Source organism: Moschus berezovskii, chromosome 12 (genome assembly GCF_049115385.1).
Source record: "Moschus berezovskii isolate FMDL1 chromosome 12, NW_MosBer_1.0, whole genome shotgun sequence".
In the NCBI taxonomy this organism is placed as follows: Eukaryota; Metazoa; Chordata; class Mammalia; order Artiodactyla; family Moschidae; genus Moschus; species Moschus berezovskii.
Window position 1 is genome coordinate 90971582 of NC_142471.1, and position 6549 is coordinate 90978130.

At 42.2% G+C, this 6549-nt stretch overlaps 1 pseudogene; it reads right to left on the reverse strand.

Moving 5' to 3' along the window:
* Positions 1 to 741: 741 nt before the first annotated feature.
* Positions 742 to 840, reverse strand: LOC148776046 (U6 spliceosomal RNA; annotated as a pseudogene).
* Positions 841 to 6549: the final 5709 nt, after the last annotated feature.

Consider the following 6549-nt stretch of genomic DNA (forward strand, 5'->3'; position numbering starts at 1 on the left):
AGTAGGGTTCTTCGGAACACCAGAGAGGATGAAGAAACTGCAGGGTCATGTCCTCAGGAAGCTTGCAGATCCGCACACAGCCGCTGACCTGAAGCCTCACCAGTGCTTCCTCTGTAAATGTTGTGTTTATACCTCTCATATAACTCTTACCATATTTTGCTTTGTACAAGAGTTATTTTAAATTTTGTATTAATTGAGTGCCCGCTACATGCCAGACACTGTGCTTAGGGCCACAGAGGACAAAGAAATGAGTCTTGTCTTCTGAGCAGTTAGCATTCAGGTAAAGGGCAAAATTGAAGTGGAAGCTCCAATACTTTGGCCACCTGATGCAAAGAACTAACTTACTGGAAAAGACCTTGATGCTGGGAAAGATTGAAGGCAGGAGGAGAAGGGGACGACAGAGGAGGAGAGGGTTGGATGGCATCACTGACTCGATGGACATTGAGTTTGAGCAAGCTCTGGGAGTTGGTGATGGACAGGGAAGCCTGGCGTGCTGCAGTCCATGGGGTTGCAAAGAGTCAGACACAACTGATCAACTGAACTGAACTGAACTGAAAGGGCAAAATGTTAGAAAGGTACTTACTGATTGTTTTTTTTTTTTCTATTTTGACAAATTGACAAGAAATGGACAAAGAAATTGTATATATTTAAAGTGTACAGCATGACAATATGTATACATTTTGAAATGATCACCATAATCAAGTTAATTAATACATCTATCATACCACATGGTTACCTCTTAAAAAAACAGAATGTAAATTTGCGTGCCATTCTTACGAAGAGGCAATACTAATTTTCGTAGCATTCCAGTTTTAGTGTATGTGCTGCCAAAGTCAGCACTAGTCACTGATTGTTAATACAAGTCTTAGATCTCCTGACATATGTAAAAATGTTCCATCAGTTTTAGACACATGAGTATACAGATGCACCTTCATGGCTGTTATTTTCCTTTGCCACACACCCAACCTCTAGTTCCATATAGGAAATGAAAAGCTCTTTCCTAATATAGCTTCAAATTCATGTTTTGTACATGACCTTAGACTGTGTCTAAGGTTCCCTGGACCTATTTTTTTAATTGATTTTACTTTACAATCTTTTGGGCTTACCCTTTATTTCTTAATTATTTTCTTCTATATTTATTTTTTTCCACTTAATGCTAAATAATACAAAATGAAGTGAAAGTGGAAAAGTTTTTAAAAAATAATTATCAGTATTACCCTTTAAAATTTTGCTTTATGAAAAATTTTTAAAGCTATTACTCATGTGGAAGTTTTATTAATACATGCATTTTGTGCAAAATCAGCAAACTCTACATTCCCGGTTTGGCTGTTATATACACAAATTAATGAATGTTCTTTAATGAATTTGATTAATATGCAGCAGTTTAAGATCCATTTTGTATTATTAGCACAGAAATGTTCCTCACTGAAAGCTGCTGAATCAGAACGCTGTGTTTGCCTGGGAAGGCTGTCATACACACACACGCACACACTTCACAAATAATGTAAAGCTAAGATTTCTATAATTATCATAATTCACTCATTAAGATATTAGCAAACTGTCGCATCCACAAAAGATTCTCTGTGCATGGAATTTTCCATCTTTGCCTGCACTAAAGATATACATGCAGTGCCAGTGCCAGCGAGTGTAAATGGAAACCCTACTTCTGCATTTTATTAGCAAATTTTGCAAACTACAAACAGCTTGAGTGTTGTATAAATTTATAGTTCAACTTGCACATTTGTGATGGTGGTTTTCGGCATGCAAGTTTTATCTGAGAGCTTTTACTTGGAACTGCACAGAGCAATTCCAAAACCTCAAAACTAAAGGAAAATAAAATTGAAGTGCCTTTACAATTGAGTGATTTATACATTAAAGTATTTATTTTAAAACAAGATTAAAAATACTGCACTCCTAGAAACATTCTGTCCTGGTAGAAGCCACTCAGATGGAAAATTTCATCTATTTCAAACTGATTTTGTGCCTGAATGACTCTCACATATTTTCCTAAAACCTAGTCATGTCAGATGATTTATTCTACTTTTAACAATACTGTGCAAGTAGCCAGGAAGATTCAAGTGTTGAAGTGGTAGAAGGCAGTTGTCCAATTAGGTGCTCAACTATATTTTGATTCTTTATGCTTATACACACTTATTCTTTTCTCACCTTCTGATCCCCTACTCAGCAGCATTTTCTTCTAGATGATAATATCTGCATATTTCTGTCCTAGGAATACTTGGCCAAATTTGAACTATAGAATACATTTTAGATCAAAATTTCAACTAAGGATAAAGTGGGAAATCCATTTTCCGACAGTTTAAGAACAGAGGGAGCTCAGGTACAGTGTATACAAGGTGCACATATTTTCAATGTCCTTTCCATGATACACCCTCCCCCCTTTATGGTGCAGGACCAGCTGTACCACCACAATGCCTCTAGTGGCAGGGATGCTCTGTGGCTTATTCAAGATAATTGGTCTGAACTAAGCTACCTGGTTACAATACAAAAGACCATTCTTCAGTTAGATAATTGATGCTTGTTTTCAGATCTTAGCCTCTCAATTAAAAAATAACTTTTTGCTTCACACTGGGCTCTGGTTCAGTCTTCTGAACTACAGAATTAAGACATAAATTTGTGCTGGTCTAAGCCACTAAGATTACTTTTGTTTGTTACAGCTGCGATAAGAAACTAATACATCTGACATTTGAGATTGGGGGTCTACTTTTCTGAGTGCTGCCTTCTTTATCATAAGCTTTGACATTTCAGCCTGCAGGTTCATCTTGAGTGGGTGCTTCCCTCTCTCTATGGACTACCTCTACCCTGTCTACCTGTTTGTGGACACTAGGAAGCACCCTGGGACCCCAGGGCTTGACCTAGTAATTCGGTGTCCATTCCCACAGTGATACCGGTGTTGTCCCAGAGCCAGTCACCAGGCTAGGGGACAGCTTGGCCAGAGTGCTGCTCTCTCTGCCTCTTTCCACCACTGCCACAGCCAACGAACAGCAATTAGGGCTTTTCTGGCTCCTTCCACATGTTGAACGCCTGACCCAGACTTTAGTTGTGTGCAGAAGGCCCCCACTGTGTGTGCGTGTGTGCTCAGTCACTCGGTTGTGTCCGACTCTTTGCAACCACATGAACTACAGCCTGCCAGGCTCCTCTGTCCATGGGATTTTCCAGGCAAGAATACTGGAGCAGGTTGCCATTTCCTTCTCCAGGGGATCGTCTCCACCCAGGGATCGAACCTGCGTTTCTGGTGTCGGCAGACAGATTTTTTACCACTGAGCCACCAGGTAATCCCAAGCTCACCATTAGTCCTCGACTATACACAGGATGCTGTTGTCCAGGTCATAGGAATCAACTCTTTATCACCTCGTCTGCTTCAGTGCTCAAAGCCCCACAGACTTCTGGCTCATGACACTTTCCATTTTGTAGTTCTGTTTCTGGTCCATTATGATGTTTCGCTCACATTTTTAGCATAGCCGTATTTTTATATTCATAAAATATATTTAATATTTGATTTGAATTTATAAAATCCATAGAAAATACCGGCTGGGTATTTTGTTGTTGCTGTGTTTGGAGCAGAGGGGAGAAATCCCAAGCACCAGTTTCACTGTGAGACCACCATATGCCATACCCACGATTAACATTTCACAGAGCACCATGTCCCAGTTTGCACCGTGTTTCAGCTGAAGAGGAAATGTAGCGAGTGGTTAGATATTTCCATTGCTCTCAGTGATTTGCTTTTTGTATTCTCAGGAATGTCACTTTCTCCAACAAATAATACCCTCTTGGCAAAGGTTTGGCTGGTTGAAAATTATAAGAGAAAGTTTCATTGTATTGCACCTTGAGGTGGCTGTTCCAGAAATTCATCTTAAAACTTGCTATTTCAGGAAGCTGGCTCGGCTCCTCTGCTTTTTCTGCAGTCCATCAATTCCATAAATTGGCCAGGCGTTCCTGGAGGATGACTGTTAGGGTCAGGAGAGGGGAGGAATAGAACACCAGGTGTTACATTAAAAAAGGTGGCATAAGTCCCTGGTTTCGTCATGTACTTTAAGAGTGTGGAAAATAGCGGTTCACAGTTAACACCAGAAGTACTCATTAAACTGATCTTCTTTGGGGAATGATTTCCCCCCAAATGTCTCAGGCTATCAAGTAGCTAAAATTCTATCAGGATTATGATACCCACCAAGTTACAAGTTATACGAAATGATACTTGAAATAAAGGCTTCGCAGGCAAATTAAAATAGTAATAATTTCAGTTAATGTAATGGTATCTTTTTTTTAAACCCCTTAATATCATTCAGCCAAAATTACATATTTGGGGGAAAAATGAGCTATTTAAGAAGATTTCCTAATTGTATGTAATAAGCCTGAAGGCATATTGGAGATGTAATTCAGAAGCCTGGACACAGAGGAAGATGGCTCTGAGGGTGATACTGTGCAATAGAACTACATTTTAGTCACAAACAGTCATAATGTAAAATTATTTCCCAGAAAAAAGGGAGCTGGGGATATGTTACAGCTTCCACCGCAAGCTCTGTAATCTTGGCTCCACTCTGGAGATCACAGAACTACGTGTGCTGGCTTCTCTGTAAGCCCCCAAACCTCGCAGATCAAATGTTGCCCTCTAACAACTCAGTATTTTGCAAGGGATAGAGCTGATTTTCCTCAAATTCCATGAAGCCTCTTGCCTTCTTTGTTGAGTTTATGCCAACGTGGTATTCGGCTCATTTTGACTCATTCCCAGTCCATCTACAGTGAGCAAAACTCCAAAGTCATTTCTGGAGGTAAAAGGAGAATTAGTTAAACCAAACACGAATCCCTTTACCTATAAATAGGATAACTTTTTTTATCTCTTTTTAAAAATTAATTTATTTATTTTACTTTACAATATTTTGTTGGTTTTGCCATACATTGACTTGAATCCACCATGGGTGTACATGTGTTCTACACCCTGAGCCCCCTCTCACCTCCCTCCCCATCTCATCCCCCTGGGTCATCCCAGTGCCCCAGCCCCGAGCACCCTGTCTCATGCATCGTTGTATCTTTATAAACTTTTTAAAAAATGTTTACCTCGTTTCGTTACAACATGTTGTCTGTCAATCCATCAATGAGTGTGTCTGTGTTTACTATAGTTCAAATGGCTCTTGCATAGAATCTGTAAAAGGTACATATGTGATCTTGACAAATGACTCAAAAGCAATACTTCAGGACACTGATTTGCAGTCTAACTCAGGTGAGTAAATTTGAAATTTTTTGTTAAAGCTCAGGCAGATTTCATAGAGCAGACTGGCAAAGGCTCCTATAAAAGTAAGTCTCGTGGTGGCAAAACCCCTTCCTTCCTGAAGTCTTATGGTTTCTTTTCTTGCCTTTGTTAGCTCTGGAGTCACCCCTGTCATGTTGATTTTAGAATTCCCAAGATAAAGGCTCAAAACCCGTCTGGGCCACGCTGCCGTGAGCTCCGCTTTCTCACCAGCCTTGGAGCTCGTCATGGTGCCTCTTCAACCAGGTTGATTCCTTTCCCACCCTCCTGTCTCTGGGTTAAGTGTATCCACAGGGGTGGCTGGGACGATGGAGGCTTCCAGGGTAACCTGAGCTTCCAAGCAGACTTCTGGGCCAATGAGTTGGGGCTCTCGGTCCAGTCTCCCTGCTGGGCCTGTGGTCTGTTTATGCCTGTCTCCATAACCCCTCCTGGCCAGCTTCATCACTGCTTCTCAGTTGGGTCTCAGCACCAGCAAAGCACAGCTGTGGATTCTAGCCTGAGATTTGGCCCGGGTTGTCCCTGGCTTGGGCTTAATACACCCAAGGGAGAGACTGGAGACGGGAGAATGAAAAGGAATAAGCGGTTGTTTGTCTGGCCTTGTTCAAAAGTCTCTCCAACTGTTTTCAGACACTTGGAAAAGCACTCAGTGTTCAGGATCAGCTCAGGGCGTGTCTTTCCAGAAAACAAAGGAAGATGGAGACCTTTTCCTAAATTCAGGCTGGACTTTGTAAGGTGGCCTGGCCACCTGATGTGAACAGCCGACTCACTGGAAAAGACCCTGATGCTGGGAAAGATTGAGGGCAAGAGGAGAAGGGGGCAACAGAGGATGGGATGGTTGGATGGCATCACCGGCTCAATGGATGTGAGTCTGAGCAAACTCCGGGAGATAGTGGAGGACAGAGAAGCCTGGCGCGCTGCAGTCCGTGGGGTTGCAGAGTCGGACACGACTTAGCGACTGAACAACAAAAACGACTCCATCTCACTGCAAAGGCTGAGTGAGGGGCCTTCAAACAGAAAAGGCCCCCCTTTTGCTTGTTTCCTAGAAGAGCCAAGGAATCGTCCTGGATGAGACAGCTGCACTAGCAGGCATAACCCGCCCCAGGTGCTACACGAGGAGCAAGCCACGGTTCTTCAGATGAAGTGAGACACAGACCAAGGCCAAGAATTAGGCTGAGCTGGGGGCGGGGGCGGCAGGGTGCAGAGTGCCGTCTGACCTCCCCCACTTCATGATCCCAGAGACCTGCCGCCGTCTTTCCCATCCGCGTGAACAAAGATGACAGATACAA